The following is a 16,604-nucleotide window of genomic DNA, read 5'->3' on the forward strand; positions in this document are numbered from 1 at the left end:
ATTACTCTGGATTTTTTATTCCTAACATGAAGGGGTTCTGGGTAGTCAAAGCTTGGCCTCACATTCATTTTGTTTATTTTTTGTTGTAGTTGATGTATTGTTATTTTTTTCCAGACAGGGATGTAGCTCTGGCTGTCCTAGAACTAACTCTGTAGACCAGGTGACCTTGAATTCTCAGAGATCCACCTGCTCTGTTGCCCTAAGTGCTGGGATGAAAGGCCTGTACCACCAAAAGCCAGTGAGGCCTCACTTCTTAAGGCCCAGTGTACATGCAGAACATAAGCTGTCATTTTTTGCAGGAATAATGGTTTTCAAAATGGGCTCTGATTGGGAAGTGGGTGCTGCAGAGTCTGATGTTCAAAGTCTGACACTATTACAATGGACTGGTAAAGAAGCTCAGTCAAGTGCTTGACTAGTATTTTCCAGGCTCCATTCCCAGTACATTCTAATACAGAGTATGGAGGTGCACACCTGTAATAACAGCATGCAGGATGTGGGGGCAGAAGGATCAGAAAATCCAGATTATTCTCCACTGCTACAAGTTGCAATAATAGGAAGTAGGATTTCAGTTGATATGACAAGCTAATACCTGGAAGAAATTTAGGGCCTTTCAGAGATCAAGCTGAGGCTCAAAGAATCTTGGTGATATTCGCTTTTGCTTATTATTATTTCCTACTATAAATTTCTTGTGTGCTATTGTAACTTTTCCATCATTCAATGGCCACTATTCCCCCTCTACTAATGGAATATTTAGATAACTTCCTGAGCAGTAATGCATCCAGGATCCCTAATTTCAGGCCTCTGTCATTATGGTAATTAGTGGGACCTGGCCAGGACCATCCCCAGGTGGATAAAGTGTCTTATCAGAGAGATACCTCTGTACACTCTAAGAACAGACTCAAGCATCCAGACTATCTGTTTGAGAAGGCCTGGCAGATGTGCTAATTGAGCTTACCTTTCCCCTTTCCAAAGTCTTATCTCTAGTTTTAGATCCACCTTTAACTATTAAGTCAGAACCTAATTACTACTTACAGGTACATCAAGCTGACTCAGGAAACCCAGTCACCCAATGCACTCCCTTGCCCTGCCAGAAAACTGGAGTCATCAAGATGGCTTGGACAGATAAGTGGCCAAAGAAAAATAAGTCAGTTTTATTTCCACCTGTCACTGATAGACTCCTAACACTTTAACTACCCACTTCTAAGCATATATATATAGTTGAGCACCTAAAATCCCCCTTGCTCAGAAATTAACCAAATTTAGCCCTGAGTTGATTTTATTCCCCAATGGTCACTTCCCTTTTGAGTTGCAGATAATGGCTGGCAATTAGTGCTCTTTTGTGTTGATTTTATTGCCCGTCCTTTTGACCCTGAGGGAATTCAAGCCTGGTGACCTTACTTTAACCAGAGCATTGCTATTGCATGTGTATGCAACTATAAACCTCAGAGACTTGGGAGGGTGAGACAGAGAAAAGAAAAGAGAATCAAAGAACTAGATGGGTAAGAAATGGAGAAGAATGAACTGAGATAAAGAACTAGATGAAGGGCTAGAAGAGAGTACCAGAGGAACAAGTTGGAAGATGAGGAAGATGGGGAAGAACAAGATGAGGAAGAACAAGATGAGAATGAAGGAGATGGGAGAGGAGCTAAGATGGGAAATAATTAGATAGATGAGAACCTAGATGGGGCAGAACTAAGCTGAGAAAATTAAGATAGAACTTAGAGGGAAGGCAGATACATGTAGAGTGAAATCAGGCAAAAAAGCAGCTAGACATGAGAAGAGAACTGAAGCTGTGTAGATAGAATTTTATCATACAGGAATAGAGTAGATAGAATAAAGAGCTTGGTGTATTTAGATTCTTTCCCCGAAAATAATTCATGCTCTTTGAAGTTTCTCTTCTGGGCCCCTGGAAAGATTATTAAGGCAAGACCCTACAATTTTCAAGACTCCACCACATAGCAGTCTCGTGTCTAACTTGGGATACATGAAACCTCCTTTCAAAAAAATGATAAAAGGTAAACAGCAAAAATATGGCTATACATTACAGGGCATATGAGTAGCACTATCAGTAAATATTACTATCTGAAAGATTACAATATATATTTATAGATTCATAAAAGGAAAACTCCAAGTTTAAAAACATGATAACGCCATTTCTACAAATCAAGTTCTGTGATTCAGAAGTAATTGTGTCTATCACCAATTTAAATACATGCACATACACACATATACATTTTGATATATATCAGAAATAGATAAATACTGAAATATTATATGATCTCACTTTTCTGGGAGGAGGCATAAAACTGAATTCTACAGAAGCTGAAGTTGAATGCTGGTCATCAGTGTTGGGACATGGCTCAGGGAAATGTTGGGTTAAGGTTCTATAATTAGGAGGCTTTGGAGTAGTTTTGAGGTAACTGTAGTTGCAAGTGGTTTTACAGAACTTAGAAAACAAGCTCCCATGGAAATTTTTGGGGGGAAATGGGAAGGATGCAATGGTGACTGTGGGGTATGACTGTCAGTCTGCTTGATGGCTGAATCCTGTTCCTGAATACAAAAATGTCAAAAAACCTCCTGCTTCTTGGATTATCCTGGTAAATGATCTTGTATTTAAAAGTTCACCAATAAACTAAGAACTAAGCAGTGGTGTGGGACAAGGAACAACATGGTGGACTCCATGGTGAGCAGTCTATCTGCCTATTTAAGTAGGATAACAGTTGAATGAAAGTTATTAATGACAGAGGATAAATTAAAAGTAGAATTACAAATTAGTTTCAATAGCACTATCTTAATTACTGACAAGTGTCAATGCAAAATCCATAGCTCTCTTCATAAAGAGAATAAAAGATAGTTTATTCTGGATCCATTCTGAGTGACCATGGCTTACAAACATAGGTTTAGATTATCCCACATTCCATTTTCAAACATGGAAGCAGTTTCAAGAAATTTTTTTTATATATTTTATACAGAACAAGGTCATAAATCAAGGCAAATTTAAAACACATTGGGCGGTATATCAGAGAGATACATACATCAAAATGGAGAAGCTTTTCTGTTGGTCTAATATGGTATCTGATGATGTTATTAATTTCGGAATTGGTAGAAGCTAGTTGACTACTAATTTAACAGATTCTAAAAGATTTCATGTTTTATTTTGTTTTTAATTTGTTAATGACAATCTGTTAGTTTTAACACAACTTGATCAAGAAATGCCTCTTCTGGAGTGCTGGTATTTGCCCAAGATAAGGTAACTAGTCTGCAGACTGGCAATATTTCACTGTCTCCACAGTACTGAAATTGTAATGTGTCAACAAATCTATGCACACAGGGCTTCTTTCAAAAGCTTTCATTTGCACAGTGTAGGTAAAGTGAAAGGAGACTTGGCTAAACATACTAGGCTGAAATTTATGGAGGTAAAACACACAGTGTCTCTGTTTGTGCCATTTTCAATTTGCCTGATCTAGATGTCATAAATTAGGTTAATGATGACTGTTTTTGTAGCTTAGTGGTAGAAATTTTTAACCAACTCTGTACAAAACACTGGGTATAATTCCTGACATTGTGTGGAGGGAGTCCAAGGAGTCCAAAAAAGTGAGATATTCAGATTCACTGAAGACCAGAGGGGAACAGCTAAGCCCTTTCAAATTCAATTAAACCCACAAGGAAGTCATGGTAGGAGATTCACCCTGTGCAAACAAATTATGTCTCATGGGAATGGATTCTCAGTGTGTTGCCTAATATGGTCAGCTTTAGGCAGAATACAAAAACGTTCTTACCTCTTGTCCAGAAAGACTCTAGGGCAGAATGATCATTTACGAAGATGAAGTCAAAAGGTCAGTTGTGTCACAACAGCCTTTCCATCAGGCAATTTCCTGCATAGCTTTTACTATAGGTAATTATTCACTCCACAGACAGGATCATCCTAGTCCTGTAGGGATTCTGAATGTCAGAGGATGTTCTTGAATGCTGTACCTCAAAAAACAAGAGATTGAAATGTTGTGTGTGTTGGTAATTGGGGTGGCCATCTAGACAGCCATTTCTAGGGCCCCAAATTAATACTTTCATGCTATCGTGTGCATAAACTCCATAAGGACTGCTCTACTAGGCTGTTCATTTAATTTCTTGACTGTGTATCCTTCATGTGATATGGACTAAGCCTTGATGAAGATAGGGTTGAGACCTGTGATCTTTGAAGTTAAGATGCAACATGCAGCCAAAACAGGGAAACCAAGAAAGACAAGGAAAGAGGAAAACAAGAGGTATAGAAAAAGAGAAAGATGAAGAGTACATGTTAAAAATACACATAATATCCTAATATATTTTTTGTAATCTATAGGAAGCCATAAATTATAGCATCAGCATAGTACTAGGATTACCTCTAAGCAGTCAACACTCTATAAGGGAAATCTGAGAAAAGAGATAATAAACCCTGTAAATACTACGGAAGTACAAAAGATCCTGGACAACCAGAGCAATCCTGAGCACAAAGAACAGTGCTATAAATGTCCTCATACTAGATCTCAAGTTATATTACAATTGTATTAAAAAGGGTAAGATGTTGGGGCTAGCATGAAGAGGAGAAGAAGGGGGAACTGTGGTAGGTATTTAAAATTAAAAAAAAATAAATAAATACACAGCACTATGCTGACAGCAAAACAGAAACAGCCCTCGGGAGACAGAGACCTCAAGTTCCTGAGTTGAGGCCAGCCTGATATACAGCGCAAGTTCCAGGATAGACAGAGTGGCATAGAGAAGCCCTGTCTCAAAAAACAAAACAAAACCAAAAGACCCAAAGTCCAATATAACAGTATACAGGACTTGAGTATAATTCCTTTATCCTCAGTGCCTTGGTTTTGAGAGGGATGACAAAAATAGACACTGAAGAAAAGACCCCAAGGACAACCATGTTTAGAAATTGAAACTATTTCTGTCTCTGTAAAAAATCAACTTCAAATAAATCAAAGAGTATTGCAAATGGAATACCCAAAGCTCTGTTAAAGCAACTGTTAGAAGAAAAATAGAGTAAAGTAAGTACTTCATGACTCTGGAGCAGGACAAAGATTATCTGAAGAAGCCTCCCCTAACTCAACTAATAATGCCAGGAATTTCCAAATGAGATTAGGTGAAATTACAAAGGTTTTCCACAGCAAAGAAAACCACTGAGTAAAGAGACAGTCTACAGAATGGGTGTAAATTTTTGCTAAGCAAATATCTTTTAACAGAATAATATCTATAATATGTAAACAATTTTTTAAGCATACTAGATGTGGGATTTATTACTGAATATGATTTGGTTGGGTCCAAGAGAGCACTGTAGAAGCCCTCAGGAGTGCAGGGCTCGCCATTTGTCAGGGGACCATTGCTGGGGATGTATTTGACCCCACAGCCATCAGGAATGAGCCACTTCTCAGCAACCTTGTCTTCAAATCCATCTGCATTAAACTTGGTGAAACCCCATTTCTTTGAGATGTGGATCTGCTGGCAGCCAGAGAACTTGAATTTGGGTCTACAAAGAGCCTCAATCACATTTTCTTTATTCTGCAACTTGCTGCAGATGGACATGATGACCTGGTCAAGGTGAACCCTAGCCACTGTGACCTGGGGCTTCCCAAAGGCACCACACATACCTGTCTGGAGCTTGTCAGTTCCAGCACAAGACAATGTTGATTTGGATGACATGGAAAGGGTGGAGTCTCACTCGAATATGAAAGCCATCCTTGCCACCACTCTTTCCCATGTGTTTATTGGCACAAATACAGAAGACCCGAGAGTTTCAGAAGAGAATTACTCATTATCTGACACTATGTGGCCCCAAAGTGGGAATTCATCAGTTTTTGCCTTCTTCAGTCCTAAGTCAAAGATGCAGATTTTAGTGACTGGGAAACCTTGGCAGAAAGGAGACTTTGGGGTCAGCTTGTTCTTACAATTCCCGTGAGGACAGGATCATTGGTGGTACCTTAGATCATTGGTTGTGCACTGGGGGAGAAGCATATGTAAAGATTTTAAGAATCCTAAATGTCAAGAATTCAATGAACCAAATCAACAAATGAGTTAATTTAATAAACAGACACTTCTTAAAAAAACAAAGAATAGTCTATATGCATGAGAAAATTTTTCAGTCAAAATAGCCCTTGAGAAAAATTAAAATTAAAACTACATTGAGATTACATCTTACTCTTGTCAGAAGAGAAATCTTTAAGAAAACAGGTAATAGCAAATGCTGATGCAGTTGTAAGGTAGAGACTTACATTTTAATTGAAATGTAAATTAGTCCAGCCATTATTGAAATCTGCATCATGGTTCCTCCAATCAAAAACATTCTAATATGTGACCCAGCTACACTACTCCTGCATATTTACTCAAAAAACCCCAGGTAAATCTGTCACAATGAAATTTTTACATTGCTGTTTCTTGTAAGAGTATTCATAATGACTAATTTCTAGAATCAATATAAATGTCCACCAGCAAAGCAATCATTAAAGACAACATGATGTACATGAGTGTTCCAGGATACACCATGTGGGTCACAAATGAAAACAAAACATAAAAACATGAGAGTGAAGTGGGTATTTTGAGAAGGGTGGTGACTGTGGTGGAGGATAAGAAGGGAATGACACGTCCAGAATGTATCACATACATGCTTAAAATGATCAAAAACCACATTATACAATAAAATGTGGCATATATACACAATGGACTGTATGGTGTATGGCATATATACACAATGGAATGATGAGGAGGGAGGTGTTTAGGACTGAGGATAGGGAATGATCAAGTTAGGGGAGTGCAAAGAGGGAAAGTGACTAGAGAGACATCTTTTCTTTTTTCTTTTTCTTTCTTCCTTCCTTTCTTTTTTTATATTTTGGTTTTTGAGACAGAGATCCTCTTTGTAGCTTTGGGAGTCTCTGCTGGAACACTCTCTATAGCCCAGGCTGGCCTCAAACTCAAGAGCCAGTATGGGACTGAGGAAAGATCTGGTATCAGGGAGGCTCCCAGAGGTCCACAGCAATGACCTCAGCTAGGACTCCTGGCAGTGGTAGGGAGGGTGCCTGAACTGGCCTTCTGCTGTAGTCAGATTGGAGACTACCCTATTTGTTATCATAGAACCTCCATCCAGTGACTGATGGAAGCAGATGTGAATGTCCAAGACCAGGTACTGTGCCGAGCTCCAGGAGTCCAAGTGAAGAGAGAGAGGAGGAATTCTATAAACAAGGGGAGTGGTCAAGATCATTATGGGAAACACACAGAGACAACTGACCCAAGATCATGGGAGCTCACAGGCTCTAGACCTACAGCTAGGGAGCATGCATGGGACTGAACAAGGTCCTCTGCATGTGGGTGACAGTTGTATAGCTTGTTCTGTTTGTGGGTCACCTAGCAGTGGGTACAGAATTTGTCCCTGGCACATGAGCTGACTTTTTGGAACCTATTGCCTCTGGTCGGATATCCTGCTCAGCCTTGACACAGCAGGGAGGAGTTGGTCCTGCCTCACCTTGATATGACAAGCTTTATTGACTCCCTTGGGAAGCTTTGCATTTTCTAAGGAGTGGATGGGAAAGGGGAGAAGGAAAAATGTGGGGTTGGTGGTGGTGGTGGTGGTGGGAGGGAATAGTAGAAGAGGAGTGTGGGGGAAACTCTGGTTGATATGTAGAGTAATTAAAAATAGATAAATAAATAAAACAAAATAAATAATTGCAGCAATATCTTTACTGTGTGAATCTCCTATTTTCCCAATTGGCCAGACTTGCAGTGTCTTATTTCTGTTTGAATCATTTGAAATGTAACCTGGGTTAGGATCTAAAAGAGATTTAAGGATGGCAGCATATGTAAACTGATTAAGCATAAGGTATGTATAAATTAACAAAATCTTCCATTGGAGTTCAGGTCTTCCTTGGGCATTAGCTACAACCAGCAACATGCTTTTTTCTCCCTTTCAATAATGAGTTTTTCCTCTTCTAATCTTCAAGTATGCTGGGTGATTTCTCACTGGAAGGCATATTATTTCTAGAAGTGAAGAAGAAGAATTGGAGGTGGAAGGAGAAAGGGGACTATAGAAGGTATGGAGGAGGGATATGATCAATATACAAACACATTACATACTTGTATGAAAATGTCTGTGTAATACTCATTACTCTAAACAGTGAAGATGTACCAATTTAAAAAACAGAAATTGATACTATGGATATTTTGTAGAGATTGAAAATATAACAGGATGCTGGGTGGGGGTGGCACACACATGTGATCCCAGTACTTAGGACACAGAGCCAGGCAGATTTACTGAGTGAGTTCCAGGACAGTCTCGAAAGCTATACAGTAAACCCTGTCTTGAAACATCAAAAAAAAAAAAATAGGGTTGGGGATTTGGCTCAGTGGTAGGGTAGAGGCTTGCTTAGCAAATATAAAAAAGAAGACAAAAAACAAAAAATCCAAATATATATTTTTGACCAGAAGCCAGTTCTCTATCTTGACAGCTAGTAGAGGTTCTACATTTAATTTATTAGAAATAACGAACTAGGATATATTGTTTAACAACTGTAAAGTATTTCAGATTAAAAGCAGCATTGTTCAAAGACATAAGTAGCAAACTGCAACATTATAGTTAAACTTTTATTCACAATATTAATTGGAGTACACTAAAATAAGTGAAAGTTGTAAATTAAATGCTTCTCTCAGGTTGAATTTATAGTTTAAGAATAAAAATGTGAATTTGTGAAGACTAATTTTTAGTATTTTTCTTTTTCTTTTCTGAAATTGAAAGCAGTCACCAGGTCTCAATTTGTAGGAAACGTAGAATATATGTACTAGCTCTGTTGTTCCATATTGTTATGGAACATGGATCAAATATATGGGGTATTTGCAGACTCAAAAAGAAGTAGAAATGAAAGCAAATAATAATGCTGTGTTTTTAAGTATACTGAGCTGGTGATTAATTTTCTTTTGTTGTGAAAGGCTAGGAACCCAATAAAGTGCAGAGAGGGCTCCACAGGAAGTCCTGCAGTTCTAGTCTGAGGTCTGAAAAAAGAGCTCAGTGCATATCTCCCCTCTCCTCTCTTTCCTTTATCTTCTCCAATCTTTCAAGTCACAACCCTCTGGCCACCTAGTTGCCATGGGAACAATGACTCCTGTAACAATAGAAATGGAAAAATTATCAACACACAAGTAGGAACCTTTCACCACTTGGAGCACTGGGACCTCCTGCACACTGGGCCAATTCTGACTTTTTGTTGTTACTATTGCTGGTATAACCCAAGTCTGCTCTGTACCCCCAGGAAACATGTATTTTGTACTGCAACTTTTATTCCCACGTATCATTGTGGTTTTTTTATCTTTTCTTTTTGTCTGTCTATCCCCTGTCCAATCTCTCTTGGTATAAACATCATCTTTGCTATATGAATAGAAAGGGGAGCCAAAATAATACAAAATACTGAGAAGTTGTGGAAAGAGTAATCTTTGCTAAGAGACCAGTACAACTGTTTATATACACAAATGTTCCACACCTCTTTTCAAAGATTGATGGTATTCTAGATAGCATACTAAAGCTTGAGCCCAAGATTGCACAATGCATAGTATGAAGGCCAGAGAGCATTTAATTCTGATTGTTGGTCGTCCTACTCCCTGGCCACAATTGATTGGATTGTGCCAATGTAGCATAAAGGCAGCTTTAGACAGTAGATGGTTGTGGTTGTGTTTCAAAAGAGTGTTATTAAGAAACAAAAAGCTGTCAAGCAGTGGTGGCACACGCCTTTAATCCCGGCACTGGGGAGGCAGAGACAGGCAGATCTCTGTGAGTTCGAGGGTAGTCTGGGCTACCAAGTGAGTTCCAGGAAAGGCGCAAAGCTACACAGAGAAACTCTGTCTCAGAAAACAACAACAACAACAAAAAGTCATGAGATGGATAGGACTTGTTCCATTGGTCATTAGTAAACAAAAAGAATAGGTAAAAACACTTCCTAGCAGGAAGGTGAAGAACTGGGTCCTGTAGGCAAGGAGTATTGTGTTTACACCCCAACAGAAACTGTTTACTTAAAATTTGTAAATATGGCGCACACACCTTTAATCCCAGCACCCAGGAGGCAAAGCTATGTTGAGCTCTGTGAGTTCAAGGCCAGCCTGGTCTATAGGGGGAGATCCAGGACAGGCATCAAAATAACACAGAGAAACCCTGTAGTTTTTTGTGGCCTCCACTCTTTTTCAAAACTTACTAAGTTTATTTTCAATCTTATCAATACTGTCCTGCAATTTCAGCCACAGATTTGTTGGATGCTAAGTGCCACTGTGGTTACAGTGACCAAAGGTTCCCGAAAGTATAGTGAGGCATTCACTTATTCCACCTTTTTTTCTTTATTGAGATTATAATGGAACTGCATCATTTTACATTTCCTCCTTCCAAGACTTCCCATGTATCTGCTGCTCTCTTTCAAATTTATGGCTTTCTTTTCTCTATCTGTTGTTTGGAATTAAAGGGTCCTGAGATTAGAGTTCAATTGTCTCCTTCCTGAAGGACAATTGAATAGCCTGACTCAGCATTATCATATTAGATCAAAAAGAATTTTTACCCAGATAACAGTTTCTGGAGCCTTTCTCTCATTAAAGTTTATTTTATTACTTCTTGAGTGTTTGCTGTTGCATGAGGTATATGCCTGATACCCTTAGAGGCTTTAGGATAAATGAGATGCCATGACTTGAATTACAGAATGTTGTGAGCTTCCATGTGGTTGCTGTAAAGAGACCCTAGGTCCTCTGGAAGAGAAGTCAGTACTTATAACCACTGAGTCATTGCTCTGTTCTTTTTTTTTTAATGAAAAAAAAATTGTTTCCTTACAGTATATTCTGATCACACATTCTTGTCTCCCAGTTATCCCAGATCCTCACTTCACCTACAGTGTGCCATTTCTTCTCTCTTTTCTCTCTCTCAAACAAACAAGCAAAATAAAAAGACAATTAAAAAAGCCACAAGAAACATGTACACCATAAAAAACAAAAAATTGTAAGCAAAATAGACAAGTAAAGTCCAGTAAGACAAAAAAAAAACAACAAAAAAAACCAAACAAGGCAGTCTACAAAACGTCTACAAAACAAACCATCTACAAAAATACCAGTGATTGTCTTTTCTGTTGACCACCCATTCCTGAGCAAGAGACATAACCTGGACTGTGGTTAATGTATCCACCAGCCTGCACAGGGCCAAGCCTCATGGAGTCCCAGTGCTTAGAAGGGGAAGTGGAAAGTGTCTTCCTCCCCTCACCAAGAAGCTATCTGCATCTACATCCACTTGCAAAGGATACTGGTTTTCTCCAAAGTAGTGACTGTTGTTACTTTTTTGGACTTTATTAGACTTCCTTTTTGCTGAATATCCTTTTTTCCTTTCCTTGTATATGATGCAACAAATCAGTGAAGGAGAAACTAAGTTAGAAATGATAAAAGGTTCTTTCTACTCAGATTCAACTGTGTATATACATATATGGAAAATATTTATTTATTATAAATCCAGGGGCCTTAATAGTGGCCCATTATAGGAAACTAAAATAATTAGTGAAAATTCTGCATCAGAATTGCTTTTGTTGGGCAAGATTTGTTCTTGTTGCTGCTTTGGTTGTTGCTATTTGGAGACAGGGAGTTACTATGTAGCTCTGGTTGTTCTGGAATTTTCTATGTAGCACAGGCTAAAGTTCAACTCAGAGATCCACTGCCTCTGCCTTTGAAGTGATGGGATTAAAGTTGTTTACTACCATGCTTTAAAGAAGAGGAATTCTAGACATCTAGAAATGGAATGAAAGGCTTCCCTAAAGCCTGCCAGGTGATGCAGTATGGATATGGTCAGAGTGCTGTGGAAATGAGAGAACTAAGTGATGCACTAACCATCCCTCTTTGAGATACAGCTTCATAAACCAGGCCAAATGAGTCTCTCCCTCATAGGAGCTAGGGGATGCACTTGCTTATTGCAGTATGGAGAGCCCATGAGCATCAGCTATTGGAGCACAACACAAAATATCAGTTATTACTGTAGTAACTAAGCATATGAAGTTGGTAATAGATGTCACTATGAATATCAGAGATTACAAAACAATGGAGGAAGAACAAAAATTATTAAGTTATTCGTGATTATGTTTAAAGGCTTTAGATTAGCACGGAAACTAAGTTCCTAAAGTGCCAAAGCTAACAATGGAGTATCATGGACTGTCCCAAGCAGACAAAGTACCTGTTTGGGTTCACTCATAGGCAAATGTGGTGAGATTAGTACCAAGCACTGAATGCCTAGAGAAAATGTGACCAAAACACCATATGCTCTACTAGTGAGGTTCTGGGAGATTTTAAATCTCAGGTAGTAGTCTACAGAGAATATAAATGCTAAATAATAGAGATGATAAAAATTAAATTTGAGGCTGGGTGTGTTAGCACATGCCTTTAATGCCAGGTGCTGAGTGCACAGGAGGCTTTTTGTGATTTAAAGTATAGCTTGCTCTACATAGTGAGTTCCTGGTCAGCAAGGACTATGTAATGAACTCTAAAAACTTTTTTTTTAATTCTTGGGAAGCTACCGTGTGGTGGTAAGTTAAGAGTCTTCTGGCTCCTTGGCTCTAGAAGATGCAGTGCAGGAGCAGATGGATAATGGAGACTGGGGCTATATGGATTTCTAAAGCAGGAGGTGTGTTATTTTGAGAAGCTTCCTTCTTAGAATTAAAGATAACTGAACCAGTCACATTGAATGTAGGTGGACACTTGTACACCACATCCTTTACCATATTGACGCATTACTCAGATTTCATGCTTGGAGCTATGTTTTGGGGGGACTTTCCCACAGCCCAAGACCCTCAAGGCAATTACTTCATTGATCAAGATGGATGTCTTTTCTGCTATGTCCTCAACTTCTTACAAACTTCAGAATTGACCCTCCCCTTGGATTTTAAGGAATTTGATCTGCTTTGGAAAGAAGCTGATTTCTACCAGATTGAACCCTTAATTCAGTGTCTCAATGACCCTAAGCCTTTGTATTCTATGCATACTTTTGAAGAAGTTGTAGAGCTGTCTAGTACTCAGAAGCTTTCTAAATATTCCAATCCAGTGGCTGTCATCATAACTCAATTTACCATCCCCACCAATGTCCGTTCCCTACTAGAAGGCATTTCAAATTATTTCACCAAGTGGAAAAGCACATAATGGACACAAAAGACTGTCAGGTTTCCTTCACCTTTGGACCATGCGATTATCACCAGGAAGTCTCTCTCTGGGTCCACCTGATGGAATACATTACAAAGCAAGGTTTCAGGACCCAAAATACTTGGGTGCATCACATGAGTGAGCGGGCCAATGAGAACATGGTAGAGCACAACTGGACTTTCTGTAGACTGGCCTGGAAGATGAATGACTGATCACCAGCCCTCAGGAGAATTTCCTGTAAGCTCATGTTTTCCTGGGACATGGAAGAGACTGTTACTGTTTTTTAAATCATAGTGTGCCCTCCCCTTTTAAAATCTGAATTTATTGGAAGGCATTGAGGACCAGAAGGAAGTTCCATGTGTGGGCAGTCTTCTCCCTGTTATGCTGTTTTATTCCCAGTATTCATATGCCTGTTCAGAGTCTCCAAAAAAAAATTTTTTTTGATGAAAAGATATCTCAAAATCATTATGGTAAAAAAATCTACTCTTAACAGTGCTAAAATAATTTCTGATAATGTGGTCCCTAACTCAAATGGAAGGCTAAATGAAAGATTAAGCAGAGTATTCATGATGTCTTTGAAAAAAATCAGAATATCATGTAGGGTGACCTCATTTCCGGACCAATAGGCAGCAGTATATTAAAGGAAAACTGGCCAGTCATCTGTTGGTACTTGTTAAAGACTGCTTCCTACAGTTTGACAACTGTTTCTTTCTATGCATCAAGCAACCAAATATCTGTAGCCATCGAAATTTCTGACTAGAAATATTTATATTGGATTCTCAATACAGAATGTCCCTGTGGTAGAAACCTTATGCCTGGTACAGTTTCATTCCCAATGTACTGTCTACCAGAAAAGAAAAGTCTAATAAAAAATGGAGTAAGAAGCCGGGTAGTGGTGGTGGTAGTGGTGGTGGCGGTGGCGGCGGCAGCGGCAGCGGCGGCGGCAGCGGCGGCGGCGGCTCACGCCTTTAATACTAGCACTTGGGAGGCAGAGCCAGGCAGATCTCTGTGAGTTCAAGGCCATCCTGGTCTACAGAGTGAGATCCAGGACAGGCGCAAAGCTTACACAGAGAAACTCTGTCTCGAAAAACAAAACAAAACAAAAAAAAATGGAGTAAGAAAAAAACCCCCTTTTTTAAAGATTAAGTTTGTCCTATTCAGTTTATCTCACCCCAAGTATGCAGTATATATTTTTCTCCTGATAAAAGACAACCTGGGGCAGATGTTATTTGTCCAGCCCTAGGAATTTAATCAGTCAATTTGATTAATGGAGCAGCAAGGTTCATGGTACTATCCTGGAGCATTTGAGAACTATGGAACATGAGAGCAGGTGTGATGTTTTAAATGAGAAAATTTCCCCAAAGATTCTGGTATTTGAACAATGAACACACAATTCATAGATGCTGGCTTTTTTAGTGAGATTTGGGTAGTGTAGCCTTGCTGGAGGAATTATATGACAAAGAGTGAGCTTTGCCATTAAAAGACTTGTGTGAGTTCCTGTTTGCTCTCTCTGCTTACTGTTTGTCCTCTACACTCTCTGTTCTCTACTTGTATTTAAAGAGATAGCTTTCAGCTTCCTACACCAGCCACCATAATTGGGGAGAACTCTGAAGTTTATCAAAACAAAGAGATGACTATTTCAGAAGATATTATGCTAAAAACACTGCTAAGATAGCAATCCATTGCACAAATTACTACATGACATTGTGTTCAACAAATACGCGTAATTTTTATATAAAAAAAGATATCTCACTTGGTCTAGGTCTCTCTGTTTCTATCTCTTTCTTCCTCTCTCTCTTCTTATAAAGATGGCTAAATAGTGTTAATGTGCAATCTTGAGAGTACATAGTAGAAAGAGAAAACAAACGAAATATTGTCTTATGACTTCACATGGGTACTCAAGGCCTACAAACACACAGAGCACGCACATGCACACAAATAATTAACACTATACTTATTTTTGATGTGTTTATTTAAAAAATGTGTATATGTTTCAAATAACATTGAAATTTGGAATCATAACCTGTTTTTATGTTTAAAAAAATTAAAAAATATTTAAGTGGAAAATGCTGAAGGACCACTGAACTCAATGTTGTATTTACATATCTATATCTGTATAAAATAATAATTATAAATGTTTGTTTAAAAAGGTGAAGTGCAAATGTGAATACACAAGAAGTGGTAGATTTTCAACACTGTACACAAAGTCCTTTGTTACAAATAAATATTTATACTTCTGAAAAAAAGTGTATATGGTGTTGTGGTAGTTTGAAAGAAAATGACACTCATAGGCTCATAGGGAGTTTCATTATTAGGAGGTGTGGCCTTGTAAGAGTAGGTATGGCCTTGATGAAAACCATGTGTCTCTGTGGTTGGGCTTTGAGGTTTCATATGGTCAAGCCAGGCCAGTGGCCCTTTCTCTTCCTGCTGCCTGCTTATCCAGATATAGACCTCTCAACTCCCATTCCAGCACTATGTCTGCCTGTGTGTCGCCATGCTTCCCACCATGAAGATAAATGACTAACCCTCTGAAATATAAGTCAGCCCCAATAAATGTTTTCCTTTATAAGAGTTCTAGGGTCATGGCACCTATTCACAGAAATAAAACCTTAAATAAGACAGAAGTTGGTACCAGGGAGTTGGGTACTGCTGTGATAGGCCTGACCATGATTTTTCTTTTTCCTTGGAGGAATGTGGACTTTGGCTCTTTGAGTTAGGAAAGTAGTCGAATTCTTTAAGCATAGCTAAATGGGCCATCTTTATAGGAGCATGGAAGACCATGGTACTGAGGGTGATTCCAACTGTGAGGGCCCAGATCAAGATGTCTCAGAGGCGGCTGGATAGATGGCTCAGTGGTTAAGAGCACTGACTGCTCTTCCAGAAGACCTGGGTACACTTCCCAACACCCACATAGCAGCACACAACTGTCTGTAACTCCAGTAACAGTTACTCTAAAACCCTCACTCAGATATTCATGCAATCAAAACAACAAAGCACATGAAATAAAAATAAATAATTAAAAAAAGATGTCTCAGAGGAGACTATTAATATATAGTCTACAGATCATTCTTGTTGTATTTTGGTGAAGAATGTAGATGCTTTCTGGCCTTATCAAAAAAAAAAAAAAAACCAACCTAAGGTTAAACAGAAGAGTTTTGGATGAACAGTTTTGCTTTGGCAGAGGACATTTCAAAACTACCTAGCAAGCATTGAATATGCTACTTGGTTATTATTGACCAATGTTATGAAGATCTATAATGACAAGAAGCAAGCTGAGTAAGAAAATATACAAAATATGCAGTTTGAAGAGAAAAGCAGCACCAGAAATTCCTTTAAAGAAAAGCCTGATGCTAAATAGAATAAAGGGAGTAGTGACCTCAGGGCAAGATCACCCACAGCTAAACTTCCGACGAGTGAAAAGGAACTAACAGGTTAGGTTCAGG

At 38.8% G+C, this 16,604-nt stretch overlaps 1 long non-coding RNA gene and 2 pseudogenes across 4 annotated transcripts in view; 1 reads left to right on the forward strand and 2 right to left on the reverse strand.

Moving 5' to 3' along the window:
* Positions 1-5,326: 5,326 nt before the first annotated feature.
* LOC102911253 (large ribosomal subunit protein uL16-like) lies at positions 5,327-5,946 on the reverse strand (annotated as a pseudogene).
* A 2,334-nt stretch (positions 5,947-8,280) lies between these two features.
* The window catches only part of LOC107399731 (uncharacterized), a 186,050-nt gene continuing 177,726 nt past the window's right edge, over positions 8,281-16,604 (reverse strand). For 2 of the 4 annotated variants that reach the window (XR_013042043.1, XR_013042041.1), the window contains one exon: positions 8,284-9,125. This is a non-coding gene — a long non-coding RNA (uncharacterized LOC107399731). Of the gene's footprint in view, positions 9,126-16,604 lie in introns of all 4 variants that reach the window. The other 2 variants (XR_013042045.1, XR_013042042.1) reach the window with 2 other exon arrangements.
* Positions 12,606-13,373, forward strand: LOC102911548 (BTB/POZ domain-containing protein KCTD6-like; annotated as a pseudogene).

This window comes from Peromyscus maniculatus, chromosome 1 (assembly GCF_049852395.1).
Source record: "Peromyscus maniculatus bairdii isolate BWxNUB_F1_BW_parent chromosome 1, HU_Pman_BW_mat_3.1, whole genome shotgun sequence".
NCBI lineage: Eukaryota > Metazoa > Chordata > Mammalia > Rodentia > Cricetidae > Peromyscus > Peromyscus maniculatus.